This window comes from Cervus canadensis, chromosome 2 (assembly GCF_019320065.1).
Source record: "Cervus canadensis isolate Bull #8, Minnesota chromosome 2, ASM1932006v1, whole genome shotgun sequence".
In the NCBI taxonomy this organism is placed as follows: domain Eukaryota; kingdom Metazoa; phylum Chordata; class Mammalia; order Artiodactyla; family Cervidae; genus Cervus; species Cervus canadensis.
The window spans coordinates 76,554,221-76,573,373 of record NC_057387.1 but is presented as its reverse complement, the minus strand read 5'-3'; the positions used below and the strand labels follow the sequence as shown (position 1 = coordinate 76,573,373).

The 19,153-nt window shown below is 38.8% G+C and overlaps 1 protein-coding gene across 1 annotated transcript in view; it reads left to right on the top strand.

Annotated features, from left to right (window-relative positions):
- CACHD1 (cache domain containing 1) overlaps positions 1-19,153 on the top strand; it is a 231,833-nt gene that overhangs the window by 127,307 nt on the left and 85,373 nt on the right. The window lies entirely within an intron of this gene.

Below are 19,153 nucleotides of genomic sequence, written 5' to 3'. Positions count from 1 at the left end.
CTTACCTGTGTGCAACCTAGAGAAGCTCATACTAGCTGTTTACTAACCTAAATAGAAAGAATGTACATTTTGGAGTGAGACTCTCCAGATATGAATCTTAACTCTAGGAGTTGGTATTCAGGTGGTCTCAGATAGATGACAACTTTAACTGAGCCTTTCTTCATCCCTAGAATGGAAATAATAATGGATATTTCACAGGATGTTGTGAACATTTTTTGAAATCATATAAGAAAGTACTTTGCAAATTGTAATGTTCTGAGCAAATATATACTTTCCTATCATAGTGACCATTTCATTTTTTATTAGGTTTGATCAAAGAAGATTTTTTTTTTTATAGTCAGGGCATCAGTAACTTAATGTTTTCAACAATTTGCCTCTAATCTAAAAATAAAATAAGAGTCCATTGGGCTTTAAACCAAAGAAAAAAAATCATTTCCTGACTGAGAAAAAAAAGATAGGATTGTAAGGGAGAAGTCCTTACAGCTAGAATTACACTTAAAACACTGGTTCTCCACTAAGATGATTTCCACTCCCCTTCATCCCCAGGGAGATTTGGCAGCATCTGGAAACATTGCCAGTTGTCACAGTTGGAAGGTGGAAATGGTTGCTCTTAGTGAGGAGAGGCCAGAGATGCTGTAATCATCCTACAATGCACAGGACAGTCCTCCAAAGACTTATCTGACTCTAAATGTCAATAGTGCAGAAGTTGCCTCAAAAGATGGGAGAGCTTCATGAAATTTCTAAGTGGAACATGGCTCTAGGTGAAACAAAAAGCTTGAATTGACTGATGTCTACCTGTAAATCTGCCCCATATGTCACCTTTCCATTTTTTTCCCACCTCATGAATTTCTATTAATGTTTCAACAAGCAGTGTAACCATTTGTCTCACTCCATAGCTTCCTATAACCTCTTTCCCCCCCCCCCCTCCCTCTTTACCTTTGCCCCGGAAGAATTCATTGCTCCCTCATCTTTGTTCCCATAGTGAGTTTTCGTCACATTTATTACAGTGCAGAACTGAATGGATCACATGTTGTTAGTAGGTATGCCTCCCCTGCTGTTCTGGGCACGGATTACAGCTCAGCCATTTTCATCCCAGTGCCTCTCAATTGTGTTTGATTACTATGTGCTGGAATCTGAAATGACTTGAATATGGGGATGAGTTAAGGGTTAAGAAATTAAACTAGTATTGAGTGGGACCAAATACTGAACATAATTAAATAGTGAGGGCAAACTGTGACACAGCAGAGAGGTGCTGTGGTTCCTCAAAGCAGAGAAGTATACCAGATGGATGGCTTCACAAAGGATTCTGTGTGCAACTTGGGGAATTCCTTTTCCATCCAGTGGTTAGGACTCCACACTTCCATTTCCAGGGCCACAGGTTTGACCCCTGCTAAGGAAACTAAGACCCCTGCAAGCTGCATGGAATGGGGAAAAGAGGTGTCCCTCTTGGATCTAGGGATTATCATACTAAATAAAGTAAGTTAGAGAAAGACAAATACTACACAATAGCACTTATACAATGGAATCTAAAAAAATGGTGCAAATGAATTTATTTATAAAACAAATACACTCACAGTCATAGAAGACAAACTTATGGTTACCAAAGGGGAATGGGAGAAAGGGATAAACTTGGAGTATGGAATTAAGAGATGCTACCATGTATAAAATAAACAGCAAGAATTTACTGTATAGCATAATATCTTTTAATAGCCTGTATAATGGAAAAGAATCACAAAAAAAGACATATCTGAATCACTTTGTACACTTGAAATTAACACAATATTGTGAATCAGCTATACTTCAATTTTCTTTTTTAAAAAATGTGCATCTTGTTTGATCTAGTCATTTGGAGGAATATTTCAAGGGATAATGACATGATTGTAAAGATAGATTTGTTTAAAAAGTCATTGTAGTGTCATTTAGAATAGAGAATATTTAACAATATTCTCAATTTCTATAATAGATTAGTTAAGGAAATTATATCCCATTCATAAAAGTGATAACTTAAGATGTAACCATGCCATAGAAGAGAATTTTCTGCTTTGTGAAAATGGCGATACATGCTTATACACATGTATACTTTGAAGGTTTAGAAAGACTTACATCAGAATGTTTTGGAGTAAAGACAGTGATTTACATTTTGAATATGCTGAGATAAGGGTTGAAGTCTGAAATGCAGGTCACCCAGACGTTAGGCAATAACCAGTGATCTGCCTTTAAGTGAATATAATAAAATATTATAAAGTGTAGTTTCTGCCCTCCAGGAATCTCTCCTTTAGTTCAGTTTGACATCTAAGAGACTTGAATTACACTCCTGATATGCTGGGTAAGCAGGTTAGCACTCCTCTAAATGCTGAACTTGTGATGAATGCAGAATGGAAACCCTGTGGAGCTGCAATGCAGTCTTCTCTCCTTGCTAGGAGTAGTTGACAGAGCCAAGAACTTCCATTTGGGGTGAATTTTGTACAACCAGAGCAGTTCTCATGATAAAGCTGAGCAATCAGAAGATATATGGATGACAAAAAACATGTTCCCTCTAGCGACATCTTAAACAAAGATCTGATCACAACCGTCTGCAGCTGAAAATGGCAAGTGACAACTACCCTTCTCTTAGAGTCTTCTTGGCTTAGCAAAAGCCTCTCTTCCCAGAGAATGTATGTAGGAATTTTTGCAGTGAACACTGAGCTAATGCTTTTCTAGCCATTGACTAATCACAAACACTTATTAAAATTAAAAGGGCCTCTTACCTTTTTAATGAAGGTTCAAATATGGGAAGAGTTAATAGTAAGTTATTGCTGTAAACCAGGGTAGAAATCCTTAGTTGCCCCTTTTCCAGTTTCTCATAAAATGCTTTAATCTGTGTTTTCTAACTGTTGTGTTATCCTACTGAGGACATTTTCAGTTCTCTTTCTTATATTTCAATCCTTCTGAAAAAGTCTACATTAAATGCAGATAGGAAGAACTGACAGTCTTGGGAAGCAATTTAAGAACATGACTAAAAACAGTTTATATTATCCTCTATGTCATGATAATGTTTTTTCTCTTATGGAAATAACATAAAATTTCTTTTTAAAATAAATACACCTAAATTTTAAAATGCATTAATTTAAATGAAAATATTAAGTGAATGTAATCTTAAAGATGATTGACATAATAACTACTGAAGTTAATGAGAACTGGTCTGAAGATTGTTGAGAAAAATCCTTCTAAATTGTAAGATTTTACCATTCTATAAGGCAAACTCTTTATACCCATGAACTGGCCACATGCATATATGATAATATTGCCATTACAATAAATATAAGCAACTGGACTTGAAATAAGGGATTGTTAGTTTTACATCTGGATCTCAGCATTCAAAAAACTAAGATCATGGCATGCAATCCCATCACTTCATGACAAATAGGTGGGGAAACAGTGGAAGCAGGCAGATTTAATTTTCTTGGGCTCCAAATCACTGCAAATGGTGACAGTAGCCATGAAATTAAAAGACACATACTCCCTAAAAGAAAACATATGAGAAACCTAGACAGTGTATTAGAAAGCAGACACATCACTTTGCTGGCAAGGTCCATATAGTCAAAGCTATGGTTTTTCCAGTAGTCATGTATGGATGTGAGAGTTGGACCATAAAGAAAGCTGAGCTCCAAAGAATTGATGTTTTCAAACTGTGGTGCTGGAGGAGACTCCGACAGAGGACGAGATGGTTGGATGGCAACACTGACTCAATGGACATGAGTTTGAGCAACTCCAGGGGACGGTGAAAAACAGGGGAGCCTGGCGTGATACAGTTCGTGGGGTTGCAAAGAGTCAGACATAAACAACATTCTTAAATATTTAGGCCCTGTAAACATTTTTAAAAATGTAACACTGACCCAAGAGTGCTTGAGGTATTTATTACTAACACTGTGTCTGTAGCCCATTGACCTTGCTTCTCCAATTTTATTAAAGACAAGTTAGTTACCTGGTCAATATTTTTATGATTGATTTTTATCTAATTACTAATTTTTATTTTTTAGGCCTAGAATTTTATTTTTACTGATGTATAATCCATATATGATTTTTGTCACTAAAACTTGATAATGGTTTTTCTTTCTTTTTTTTTTTTTTTCTTTTGATCACACCATGGGACACATGGGCTGTTAGTTCCCTGCCAGGGATCAAAGCCATGCCCCCTGCAGTGGGAATGCAGAGTCTTAACCACTGGACCACCAGGAAGTCTGGTGATAATGCATATTTTTTTAAAAAATAAGATAAAATGCCCAGTTCTGAAGAGAGAGAATATTCTCTTATAGAATATTCTGCAGAATACACCCTGAAGGTTATACTATGATGACTACAGACAGAACCTGCAAAGCAGCAGAAAATTGATTTTTCAGATGATTTTGATACTTTCCTTCTTAGACTGGTCAACTTTTCTTACTCAGGAGTCCTGGAAATTAATTATTTTGTACAGAGTCCTGTATAGTGATTTGATATTCCATCAATATTTATTGAACGAATGATCTGAAGAATTAATATTCTCTAATGCCGGGGGGTGAGGGGGAAACAGGCTATGACTTAATCTACAGCAAATGCATTTTCAATGGTATTACTGTAACAACATAATTTTGAGAATGAGTTTGTTTACTCATATAATTTAATTAACAGCTCCCTTTGTGTTTTAGAGGGTTAAGTGATGAGGGCCCATAAGATCCTGGGCTCCCTTGCAAAGATTACACAGATGCACAAACATATCATAATGCTCATGACTATATCTCACCTACAGATGTGTTTTCCTTGGCCCCACAGGATGTTTTAAAGATTTTTTAATTTAAGTTTTTTAATTTGTTGGCAACATTTTAACTTTGGGGGAATTATCAAATTTCTGTTCTCTCTAAATTCAGAAGATCTGACAATGGTGAGTCCATATTCCCCTGGGCAATAGTCAGCTCCTGTGAAGAGCAGCTCCCTTTAAAGACAGGGTCTGTATTCTCCCCTTCACCACAGTCTTCACTACTCCCTATTGCTTCACACCCAACCCATTCCCCTAACTTTCATGACTTACTTGGCCCACATTAGCATGTGATTGCAACTCCCAATCTGAGAAGACTATATAATGTTAATAAATTTTATAAATGTCTTATCCATGTGCATTCCCTGATATGCCATCTTAAACATACATGTTTGTTCTGTCACATTTATAATCAGTTTTTACATATACCAAAAATATCTATTTCTGAAACCTGCCACAGAGATGGGAATGTGCTGTGCACATCTGAAGCTGTTGTTCAGTCAACTAACCCTTGATTTTTTTTTATAAGCCAGTCAATAATCTTGTCTTTGACATCTTTTAATTCCATTTTTCTCCTCCTCCCTTCCTCAGTTTCTTCTGTAGGTGTTCCTGTCTGGTGGTGTTCTTATTTTTTATTTTCAATGTCTTTATTTAAGAAGACTGGAAGAGTGCAATGGGTAAACCAGGGAGGAAACACTGGGAAGATGAATTCAGATTTTTATTCTTTTTTGTGTCTCCAAGTAGAAGTCAGTTCTCTTATCCTCACTCAGTTAATGTTGGCTAACTGAATAGTTATTGTGGGAATAGGCATTAAGGCATTTGTATGTTCACATTTTAAGTTCTTCAAGTATTGTTGACATCATGGGAACCAGAAATAAGTTACTCAGAGAGTTATTTTTAATTTTGATGATTCACATGTTGACTCAGAATGTTCAGATTCCTGTATTACTCTCCTTAGGATCCTCTAGGGACTTCAGAGCATCAGATCACAGTTTATGATTGCTTTTATTTATTTGTTTTTTATTGAAGGATAATTGCTTTACAGAATTTTGTTGTGTTCTGTCAAACCTCAACATGAATCAGCCATAGGTATACGTATGTTCCCTCCCTTTTGAACCTCCCTCCCATCTCCGTCCCCATCCACCCCTCTAGGTTGATACAGAGCCCCTGTTTGAGTTTCCTTAGACATACAGCAAATTCCCATTGGGTATCTATCTTACACATGGTAATGTAAGTTTCTATGTTACTCTCTCATACATCTCACCCTCTCGTCCCCTCTCCCCATGTCCACAAGTCTATTTTCTATGTCTGTTTCTCCATTGCTGCCTTGTAAGTAAATTCTTCAGTACCATTTTTCTAGCTTCTGTATATATGCATTAGAATATGATATTTATCTTTCTCTTTCTGACTTATTTCACTCTGTATGATAGGTTCTAGGTTCATCCACCTCATTAGAACTGACTCAAAGATATTCCTTTTTATGGCTGAGTAATATTCCATTGTGTATATGTACCACAACTTCCTTATCCATTCATCTGTCGATGGACATCTAGGTTGCTTCCATGTTCGAGCTATTGTAAATAGTGCTGCAGTGAACAATGGGATACATGTGTCTTTTTCCATTTTGGTTTCCTCAGGGTATATGCCTAGGAGTGGGATTGCTGGGTCATATGGTGGTTTTTTTTCCTAGTTTTTTAAGGAATCTCCATATCGTCTTCCATTTGCTTTTTTTTAAACTGAACTGAAACATGAGCTTTGTTTCATTTTTAAAAGGAGGTGAGCCTCTTTTTTTTTCATTTTTAAATCAATTCAGCCTCTACCATGGTAGCAAAAAATATCTTAAGTGGTAAAGATATTTTCCCTTTCATTTTCAATTTAGCTGAGATATAGATTATATCAAAGGAATATGGTCTTAAGACCAAATGTCCATCTCCTCTACCTGTTTGCTGTGTGAGCTTAGAAAATTCACCTGACCTTTTTAGTCCTTAGATTCATCAACTGTAAGCTAAGCAGTTTGAACTATACTCCAGAGCCAATGCTCAAGGTTCATTATGGACAACTTTTCCTGCTGCCCAAATTTGTAAATTCTAGATCTTCATGCTTTTGAGAGCTATCTGAGCTATCTGGGGAGGGGTGGGGGGTGGGAAAGATGATATTATGCAACAGGACCTACAAAGGTTACATTACTCATTCATTAATTTAAAAAAATAAACATTTATGTAGGTCAGGAAGCAACCATTAGTACTTGACATGGAACAACAGACTGGTTCCAAATAGGAAAAGGAGTATGTCAAGGCTGTATATTGTCACCCTGCTTATTTAACTTATATACAGAGTACATCATGCGAAATGCTGGGCTGGATGAAGCACAAGCTGGAATCAAGATTGCCAGGAGAAATATCAGTAACCTCAGATATGCAGATGACACCACCCTTGTGGCAGAAAGCAAAGAATTAAAGAGCCTCTTGATGAAAGTGAAAGAGGAGAGTGAAAAAGTTGGCTTAAAGCTCAACATTCAGAAAACTAAGATCATGGCATCCGGTCCCATCACTTCATGGCAAATAGATGGGGAAACAGTGTCAGACTTTATTTTTCTGGGCTCCAAAATCACTGCAGAGGTGACTGCAGCCATGAAATTAAAAGATGCTTACTCCTTGGAAGGAAAGTTATGACCCACCTAGATGGCATATTAAAGAGCAGAGACATTGCTTTTCCAACAAAGGTCCATCTAGTCAAGGCTGTGGTTTTTCCAGTAATCATGTATGGATGTGAGAGTTAGACTAGAAAGAAAGCTGAGTGCTGAAGAATTGATGCTTTTGAACTGTGATGTTGGAGAAGACTTTTGAAAGTCCTTTGGGCTGCAAGGAGACCCAACCAGTACATCCTAAAGGAGATCCATCCTCAGTGTTCATTGGAAGGACTGATGTTGAAGCTGAACTCCAATACTTTGGCCACCTGATGTGAAGAACTTACTCATTTGAAAAGATCCTGATGCTGGGAGAGATTGAAGGTGGGAGGAGAAGGGGACGACAGAGAATGAGATGGTTGGATGGCATCACTGACTCAATGGACATGAGTTTGAGCAGCAAGCTTCGTGTGTTGGTGATGGACGGGGAAGCCTGGCGTGTCCATGGGGTCGCAAAGAGTCATACACAACTGAGCAACTGAACTGAACTTAAACATTTATAAGACGGTTTTTGGAAGAAGCATTTCAGCTGAGTCTTGGTGTAGGAAAAGAATGTTCACATATAGGGGTATGGAGGGAGAGCTTTCCAGGAGAGGAAGGTCAATTTAAAGAAAACCCCACAGAAGGAATTGGCCAGGAGCACTGATGAGGATCTTGTGTTGGGAAAAGTGATGGAAAAGGCAGCTGAGAAGTTGAATTAATATCAGATCATAGAGAACCTCAGATACTAGACTGAATAACTGAACTTTATCAGGAGACTTTAAGCTTTGTAAATGAAATGAAGGACAATTCATCTCTTGCTGCCGTGTGTCTTTAACACAGTCGGGCTTCCCAGGTGGCTCAGTGATAAAGAACCCACCTGCCAATGTAGGAGACACAAGAGACATGGATTCGATCCCTGGGTCAGGAAGATCCCCTGGAGGAGGAAATGGCAACCCACTCCAGTATTCTTTCTGGGAGAATCCCATAGCCAGAGGTGCCTGGCAGGCTACAGTCTATAGGGTCGCGAAGAGTCAGATGTGACTGAGCGTCTGAGTACCGTAGTGTAGACACTAAGTAAATACTAGTTGTTTGAGTGAGAGAATTTAACATTTTAGAGAAGAAGTGAAATGATGATCCTCTTTAAGGAGATTTTACTTGTTTGCCATGTAATAACCCGAAGACCTAGTCTGATTTCATTTACGTAGGCCAAGAACAAGAGGGGCCTGAACTTGTCTGTTGGTATTGGCTGTGAAGGAATTGAAGGTAGCTAAGATTGATTCTGGGTAATTGTAAGAGTGGCTGATACCAGGTTCTAAGTTATATTTCTATTCTTTGTGCCCTTACAGGGACCCTGTAACAAGGTTCAGGGACCCTGTCAGCTTTGTATTCAGTACCTGGCTTGAACAGGTCCTTAATATATATTTGTGGAGAGAGTTCATGCGTGGTAAGAAACCTGAGCTGGTCTTTAGTTTGAGTATAGGTAGTGATGATGATGTCAGAATTACTGAGATACTTTAACTCTAGGCAGAAATTCAAGTACTTTTATCCCCCTTCATGGTAGTCATCAATTTCACTTGAGTATTATTCCATTGTGCTAAGCTCTGATGGGAAACTTAAGTTGCTATTGACTCAGTTATCCCAGTTATTAGTTAATTGAACTGATAATAATAATAGACATGAATAGTTATTATAACAATACCGATAAATTGCATATGGAGTGAGTTTAAGCACAGAAAATATCTGTGTATGTATCACTTTCAACTCAACTTGTCTGTGTCATGTTCAAAGCAGTTAAGGTGCCAGACATTGACTTAGACACTAGGTAAAGATGAACAAAATAGTTTGTACCTTTAGGAGCTTAGAGGATGCAGAGTAAACTAAGTAGGCTATGTCAAGTGTCACAAAAAAACCCGAAGACTCTTTTGAAGAAAGGGTGATTATGAATAGAGGTCTCTGTAGTTTGGTTGAAGAGTGGTAGTTGAGGTCTTCAAGAGTGGAATTCTTGCAGCCAGATCTAGAAGGATGCTTCAGACCAGAAAACAGCAAAGCATCATAAAGCAATCAATAACTTGAGAGGGGAAGATACTGCTAAAATAGCCAATAAGGGATGTAATGTGGTGAGCTCAGAATCCTTGATCTACTGGACAGATTTCCATCTGTAAACAGATTCAAAGCAAAGAAAGGCTGTGATCAGGTCTGAAATTTGGGCAGATTAAATCATTGGCAAGTGAAGGATAAATTTTGGTGGAGAGACTAGTTGCTTGTCATGTTGAGCCATTCTGATAATCTAGGAGAAAAGTGGTAATTCCTGGAGGAAAGACTGTAGGAAAACAAAAGATGTCCTGGGTGGTGGGTGGGTTACATAGAATATTACCTGTAGACAGGAAGTATAGGGGCTTCCCTGGTGGCTCAGAATTCACCTGCCAATGCAGGAAACACAGGTTCTATCCCTGGATCAGGAAGATGCCCTGAAGCAGGGAATAGCAACCCACTCCAGTATTATCTGGAAAATTTCATGGAAGAGGGGCCTGGTGGGCTATAGTCCATGGGGTCACAAAAGAGTTGGATATGACTTAACCCCTAGATTTTATTGGAGATTTGGGCTGGAAGGAAGAATTTTAAAGATTATTCTAAATTTTAGATTGAACATCTCAGAGAGGAAGAATCTGTTAACCAACAAATGAAAATGAGCAAAAGGTATTTAGGAGGAAGATTTATTTAGTATGAACATGCTGATTTTTAAAGGTACACCTGGATCATTCTTGGGAGAGGTTTGGCAAGAAGTTGAGTTTAGCCTGTAGCATCACTTTATTTTCATCCCACAGATATTTTCACCCCCACAACTATGTTATATGCATGACATTTCCGAAGAGAGGACCAATTGCAAATGTATAGTTTTAATGTTGTGCTGATACACAGTTGCATTTGAAGTTTCTAGGCATAACAGCTGACCCGTGTGTGGGCAAATCCTATTTTTTTCCAGCCATATTTTAAGGTGTTGCACATGAAACAATAATAAAAATGTCTAACCCTATGTACATCTTATTTTTTGTTATTACTCTTCACAGCACTGTGAGTTAGCCAGGAGCTCTTGCTGTAATGGTTTTGTTCTTTTATTCTTTGTGTAACACAACGTCCAATAAAGTGACAAGCATGGTTCTTGACACAAGTTTAATTTTATCAAAGGTTCTGTTCTTTTCCCAGAAAGGTGTATTTGTAGTTTAGCCCTCAAAGTACTGAATGACGAATCTCAGTCTTTCAAGTGTTCTCTCTGTCTTATCTCACATTTCATCTCTAGTCCACTTAAAAATTATTATTACCTGCAGGCTGGTAAAATGTTACAGATACAGTCTTTAGGGATATTGTTACCAGAAGGACTTGAGTCTAGTTAAAAATTCAACAAGGATTTTGCAGAACGCTTTACATTTCAGAAGGTTGATTCAGTTACAATATTTAACTTATGTAAAAGAGTTACATATGTTTAAACTTCAGTTAAATACTTTCTTCTGTAAACATTATTTTACTTAAATTACATTCTTCCTATGATCTTTAAGACAGCCTGGTGGGGCATAATCCTCCTCCTCCTCCTTTTTGCACGTGAGGATGAAGGCTCAGAGCGGTTGTGTCAAGACTCAGGGCAGCTGGGTGTAGAACCTAGATTTCCTGATTCCAAACCATTTTTTCTTTTAATGGTAAACTATTTTGACCAGTAGTAAAATTGAAATGGCTTATCTGCCAACTGAAATGCTGAACTATGTATTCCTTCTCAGAATTTCCCTTGAGGCTATTTTATGACCCTCTGAAGTTTCTAAATTGGCTGAATGTGAAGCTTCCACAGTCTGTTTAGTTTATTTAGTCTTTTTTTTTCTAAGTTTTTTATTTTTTTAATTGAAGAATAATTGCTTTACAGAATCCTGTTGTTTTCTTGCAAATATCAACATGAATCAGCCACAGGTATAACATGTGTTCCCTCCCATCTCCCTCCCTACCCCACAATTCTAGGTTGTTACAGAGCCTCTGTTTGAGTTCCCTGATACGGCAAATTCCAATTGTATTTCTCAGTCTTAAAACTACGTTCCTGCAGTAGTTTGTGTTATTTACCTCTGTGTGTGTGTGTGTGTGTAGATAAGTATCTGGATCTTTAGGACTTTTGATGAGCACCCTCATAGCAGAAAACGCCTGTATTTAGGTCTGCTGATTCAGTCCTGCTTTCTGAATTTTCTTATGTAACCTTCACTGGAGGAAGGACAGGAGACCTGCCACATTGCTTGGAATACTGATTTTCATCAGTGGCCTTTTATGGATTTTAGAGAGAGTTGGTCTTGAAATTTTTCTCCTTTCTTTCTATTTATCTGTCTGCCTGCCTGTCTATCTGATCTCTAAATGAAACTGCCTAGTATATTATGCCCCGCTCTTAGAAATATACCCTGTTATCACAGAGGCATTCCCTTGAAGTCTTCATCTGTTTTTGTTGTGCAAAAATACCAAAATGTATGAAAGAGGGTCAAGATTTAAAAATCACTGTGTCTGTAATCTTTCTTGGAGACTCGACTGGTCTGGTATGATGTGGACCCAGCTGTCTTCCAACTCACAGCTTTATTAGTTTTTGAATACTGGGTCAGTAATGCCTTTTGAGGACACATGAGCCGTAAGTATTCCACATCTTATGTTTCATGTTCCTTCTTCAGAACGGAGATCTGGAGAAGCCTTGTCTCACTCCAACACGAATGTGCCTGACAGATTTGAACCAGTTCATCTCCACAGTCATCTGCTAACTGAAGTTCTTAGTGCTTCTCTTTGATGTCTGTGTCATACCACTCACAGTTGTCTGCTATTTACTAAGTACCCAGTGTATGTGTGGGAAGAAAACATACGATTTACAAGCTCTTGACTCTAGTCCTGGCAAGTCTCAGCCTCTTCGGTTTTCTGCATTTTGTCATTCAGCATTTACTACAGTTGTACTCTTCACAGGCAAACTCTGGGCTAGGTTCTAGGGATAAACATGGGAAAGGGTCTCTCTCTTTACAAGGGAGAAAGTATATAAATAAACAACTGTAACATGTGCGAAACCTCGTTAGAGGTCAAGTGGTAGGGTGGACGGGGGCTACAGAATGGCACAAAGGGAGCCTGTGGATTCCTCTGCCCAGCTGTCTGTTTTCTCCATTATTTTTCCAGATACCTTTCTTTCTTCTTCTTCGTGCATTCCTGCCCAAACCTGGTAACAAGAAAGTTAAAGGATAAATGTTTAATGTGGTTGTGGATCCACTTCCAGTTCCCCTAGGTGTCACCTTTGCCTCCAAGTTTGTGTGAGAAAGCAATTTAAATGGAATTCTAGAAGCAAAACACAGATCACAGCAGGGCTTTCTGCCAGCGATCTGCTGTGGGGAGTTGAGGGTGTGGAATGGTGGAAAAGAAATGTGACTGGTTTGTATGATACTTAGATTCTCACACTAGAGAGATGCTTGATTGCTCTAAGCCTTACCTTCCAAGGGCATTCGAAACCAGCCTTGTTTCCACTCTGGCTGGGTTGCTGAACCCTGAAGATTTAATCCTTATTACTGATAAGAACAGAAAGAATGTGACTTATCTCTTCAATCTCTGCAAAGATGGAAGGAAAAACCATTTCTCGGAACATGATTACACGTTATTTGACAGCTTTCCAGTTTGCCCATTAATTTAGGTGTTTGAATAAGTAAACTCCATTGGGGGGAGTTGAGTATCATTTACTTTATAAATGTGATAGTTCCTTTTTGAAGTGACCCCACTCTTACCCCTTCCTCCACCATTCAAACAGAGTTTAAATATTTGCCAGGGCAGATGTTTGATTTTTATCTTAGCTCTTTCTTTGTTTAACTTTATTCTCATGGGTGGTTAAGTGGAAGATAAGGGGGTTCTTGTTTAATTCTTTTCAACTGGTGTTGCTCAAATATTTGGAGAGCAGACACTTCCCAGAAAGAATGAGTGGGAACCTGGTTGAATGGAGGTGAAATGAAATGTCTCCCTGTCATATCTGAGTAAACCAGGAACTGTTGGGCTGTTACTCAGATGCTTTTTGGTGTCCAGATCTCCTTTTTTTAAGATTTTTTTTTTTTTTAATGGGAACCTTTTTTTAAAGTACTTATTGAATTTGTAACAGTCCTATTTCTGTTTTATGTTTTGATTTTTTGGGCCACGAGGCATGTGGGATCTTAGCTCCCCAACCAGGGATCAAACCTGCACCCTCCCATATTGAAAGGTGAAGTCTTAACAACTGGTGTATTTAGTCCCTCGGTGATGTCCAGCTCTTTGCGACTCCATAGACTGTAGCCCGCCAGGCTCCTCTGACAATGGGGATTCTTTGAGCAAGAATACTGGAGTGGGTTGCCATGTCCTCCTTCAGACAATCTTCCCAACCCAGGGATCAAACCTGGGTCCCCCACATTGCAGGTGGATTCTTTACCTACTGAGCCACCAGGGAAACCTTAACCACTGGACCTCCAGGGAGATCCTTCTGGACCTCCTTTCAAAGTCTGCTGTAGCTGCTGGGCTTTGCCATCTTTGCTTCCCCCACCACACCGCCCAAAAAAAAGAAAAAAAAAATGTGTGCTGCTCTTAAAATGGAACTTGGTGATTTGGTGACACCCAGCAGCAAGGGTCTGCCTTGGGCTGGGAGATCCATCACAAGCCTCAGAGCATTTGTTCCACGCCAGCTTCTGAGCCCACACCAGGTTTTGCTTCCTCAAGAAATGGTGTGTATCTGTGGTGGTCTTTTAAAAAAAAAGAAACACTCGTGTGCCTGTCTCTAGCAGTGATTAAAAACAAGGAAACAGGTTAAAAAAAAATTTCCTACCCCATTAGCTGTCATCATATTGGCTTTATTTATGGACTCAACTATCAGTGTAAGCCTTGCTCTTCTGAGATATCCACAGGGATTTGCTTTTTAAATTATTACCTTTAAAATGTGCCCGTGAACAATACCACATTTCAGCAGCACCCTTGGAACTCACACTGTGGGTGTGGTTTTTCTGTGCTACATGATAAATTGGCCAGACTTTGCCTGGAAATGTTGAGGAAAACCCAGGGTTTTAAGTGATTTGCCTGGCAAATCACCTTCCATAGGAAATTTAAACAAAGACCAAGAAAGAGATTCCGGAAGTAAACCCCAACTGGTGTATGTCTTTCTCTCTTTTGTATCTTTTCCTTTCTAAACTGGGACTCCACTGAAAAGTTGATTTACACTGTGAACCGAGGCTGAATGAAATCCAATTGGAACTCACTTGAACACTGTTTTGATGTAAGATTCAAAGCTTCTGCAAATTTATTTTATCTTCTACATTTGCTGATCTCCTGCTTGTAAATCCTGTTGAAGGAGAATAAAAATGACTGCAGCCTGATGGGAATTAAATGTCTGAAGTTCAAAGCAGTTTGCACATCAGAGCAAACGTCAATCAAATGAACATCTTGCAAGCCAGGCAGGGAGTGAATTTCTCCATGGGGAAGAGATCAAAGTGGGAGTCACAGTTCTGTTTTCTCCCTCGGGATGCAGTTTCGATCAGTTGTTCATGAAAGTAAATCCAGAAGGAAGTTTTTTCTTTTTTTTTTTTTTAACTTGAGGGGGTAGGAAAGATGGAGTTATTTCTCTTGAAACTAAATTTCAGGCCCTGGTTTTATCTTATGAAAATAAATACAGAAAGCAGTCATAATCCAATATCTCTCCTTTTTAGAGAGAAAGTCTACAGGAGATTTATATAGGATTATTCTCTTATTGTTATGACTTTTTTAAAGGATATATGCAAAGATAAGTTGAGTTGCCTGCTTATTTCATATGAAAATCTATAATTTTATCAGTTCTTGACCTTATAAAACCTGAAATTTTATAAATGTGACTGGCAGCTTATATATTTCTCAATGAAAAATCTTTTAGGTAACCCTTAAGAGTAACTGACGTGTTTTTATAATGGTTTAGAAGCATGAACTTTGCATTTCTCACAGTCTCCAAATCAGGGTAAACAGTACATTTCTTCTTAGAAATCATCTTTTCTAAAAGGCACGTGTGCATTAAATGTACTCTCATTTTAGGCAAGGCAGCTGTTCCACTGAGGCCTGGAGATAACTCAGGTAACTGGGATGGCGCTAAGCAAGTTTTACTGGGTTGGCCAAAAAGTTTGCTCAGAGTTTTCCGTAAGAATTGATGGGTGTTTGGAGTTCAAAAGAGAAGTGAGCATTAGTGTGTGTGGCTGAGTAGAAGGGGAGAGATAATCACAGGGGTTTTGCTCATGAAATTACTTCTCCCAACTGACTCACCCGCTCGGAAACACACCATGCTCATGCATCTCTTAAGCCCCCTGTTGACACCTGCTCCCATACCTGGCTGCTTAGCAGCAACGTCAGCAGCCATAGAAACAGGGTGAGGTTTGTTTCTGCAGGTTTCGTGTTAATTCGCCTGGGAAGTGGATGCTCCTCACGTGTGAGGGAACTCAAGACAATTGAGAGGTTGTACAACCATGGCCACTTAGAGAATTCCATGGACCATGAGGCAGGAGAAAGGAGAGTGGTTGTCTTGTCCTTGAATCCTTTAAGTATCAGAATGTTGGCACTTGAAGGAAATAAATTAATTTAAAACCACCAGTATTCACTATGTGTAGATTACCCAGGGAGCAAGAATTGCATTTTGTTTCATCCTTTCCTAGTAAACAAGTCTGTGAGCTAACTAGAGGAGAGGTCATATTGCCCTCTGGCTGAGGTTCTCCTGCAAAGTGGTTCTTTAATTCTCAAACAGCAGGCTGGATTTCTTCAGAAAATGAATGTCTTCAGGTATTTGACGTGCTTTTTGGGATCAGGTTTGATCTCTGGAAGGCTGTGTGTTTATACTTTACCAACTGGGGCTTCTCTGACCCTGTTTTATGGTTTTATGCCTTGTTCACATTTGTGGCCGTTGTCCATTATGTTATTTAGCAGCCACCTGAAATTCACTGTCCCATGGAGAATTTTTCAGAATTTGGTGAAATTTCCTCTTTTTGTTCTCCTATTTCTATCTTATCTTTGGTGTACATAGCCATTTGTTTAAGTCATCAGATTACCTGAATGCCAGGTTCTTTCTCCCAGAGAATGTTAACACCAGGAAAAGGAGAAAAATTGCTATGAGCTGTGTCTCTTCTCTGTGTGGAGAATGGACATGCTCACTCTTTCCATCTGGAACTTATAGCCGCCTCTGCTGCCCTGAAACCTCTCAGATTTCAGAAACCTTTCAATTCAGATTTGAATGGAAAGGGACCTTGAGGCTTTTCTGGAGTGCAATAGTAAAAGTAACCCTAAAGTGGACCATTCCAAAGTTATGCCAGTGGTGAACATTTTAAAAATCCAAGTTATCTACAATTGATAGAGAATAGCTGCCTTTAATATTATATCCTCTCCATCTTCCTCATCTTTGTCCATAGAGTTCTTTCTCTGCAGCTATCCATTGTGAGTCTTATGCTTAGCAACTGTCATTTCCTATTGAGTAAAAAGCAAAGATTTCCCCTAAGCCCCACAAGCCTTTAGAATAATCCTTTTCTTTGAGAGAACTGAATCGTACTTCAGTTGTTTTAGATAATGCTAATGACAATTTATTGATTTTATTGAGATACAGTATAATGTATTCATTATGAAGGAGAGCTTGAATATATGTTCATATCTTGATCCTGTTACTTCCCAACTGTGAAGCTTGGACTTCTTAATTAACATTTCTGTGCCTTAGTTTCTTGGTCTTCAAATGAAATAATAGTAGTATTTCTCTCAGGTTTGTAATGATTAGGTGAACTGATCTTTGTAAAACACTTGGAATATTCTTGATACAATGTAACATGGGAGCTGTTAACTGTTACCATTACTAATACACCTAATATTCATTATTATTATTTATTAAATGTTTACTATGTACAAGGCTCTTAAGAGCTATTTTCTGGTTACAAAATAGATATAATTTTTATCACCATCTTATAGATGAGAAAAATGGGGCTTCAAACATGTAAGTTCTATGCAAGAGTTAGCAATAAGCCTTTTAAACCCAAACTCCAGTTCAGGTCTGTGTACGTCTGAGGGCATGCTCCCGACCATGACACAGCATGTTTTGCCAGGTGGCAGTTCCTGTTTCATCTCAGATGTTCCCTGAATATGATTGAATGAAATATGCAGAGCTTTTCGGTGACTTCGCTTCTTGTCCTTCCACAGCAGTCAGCTACCAATAAGAAAACTTACATTCCCAGCAATGTACTGGACCTGAGAGAGAACTATAAATCCTCAATAACCCACAATCCCATTGACAGAACTAAGACTTCTCAGATATGCGAAAGGTTATGGAGAGAATTGGGCATTCGAGTGCTGGGTGGTAGAATTTAGACAATAAGGCTTCCATAACAAAATATCTTGGCATTTTTTTTCTTACTATACCTTTATTTAGTGTGTGCAGAAGGCAAAATAAGTAAGATAATTTGCTCATTATTTATAATAAACCTTATGTTAGAATTTTTATTGAGTAGTATTTTGTTGATATAAGTAGAATCTAAAACCAACCAGTCTTATCTATCAGACATCAACTTTATTGACATTATACTAAGCTTGTTTATAAAAGATTATTTAAAAATTAGGGTAAACAGACACAAGAGGAGAAAAGGCTCCTCATAGGCTTGGGGCTGACAAGAGGACTTCCTGCGACGAAAATCAGAAGAGCTCGTCTTTGTGGAATGGGCACTATGAACTCTGAAAAGCATCACAGTTGGGACCCATCAGAAAAGAACCTGTGCTGATTAGGACTATGGTCTGAGTAGAACTACAGGTTGGGACACAGTGGGAAAAGCAGGTTGGGCAGATTATTGATGACAAGCACTATATAGCGAAACCTTTTTATGACTGACAAATGTCTACTGAGCACCCACTCTCGTTAATGTGTCACTTGCAGTTTTATTGTTATAAAAAATATTTTCTTTAATGCTCTGAGAGATGGTCTTTTCAGTACAGAAAGGAAAACAGCCCATAAAAATAGTTCCCTAGTCTCCCTGGTTCAGGAGTGAACTATCATTTCACAGTGGTCAAAGAAATCTGTATGTGTGCTGCACTGGATTTTGACCCTCTCCAGAGTTGGGGCTGATGGCCCAGGTCCTGGCCATAGAGACTCCATCCAGGGAAAGAGGGCTGTCTTCGGGCTTACACTTCTTCTGGGAGAAGTTGTCAGCTGCTCTCTTGAGTTGCCCATCCTCTTTAACAAGTTCTTTATGTGTCACTTAAATAAAGCAATACGTGTGCCTCATCCTTGGACAGGGAGGTAGTGATGAGGTCAAGCCTTTCTTAGGTCCCTGATTTGCTATGTGTTCCTTGGTGTCACTTTCCTCAACTGAGAGATAGGTAGGTGTGAAAAAGGTTTGTAATTTGTATAGCTAAGTCCAGTTATGAGTTTCAGACATACCTAAGAATTCCTCTGCTGTCTTCAAACTGAAAGATCCTCTGTCCTTGGTCTCTTTGAGGCATAGGGAGAAGTTCCTGGAAAGCCTTTGTACTGCTTTATTTCTAAAGGAATCTACATGACAGGATTGGAGGGCTTCTTACCCCTCAGGAGCCTGTCAAAGTCAGATATCAAGAAGGACTTTACCCTAGACTCACTGCTTCTGAATCTTCCAGGGTAGAGCCCAGGAATCTGCATTCCAACATGTTGCCAGGTGATTCTGATATGGCTTAGACTTTCGATAATTAGGAACCAT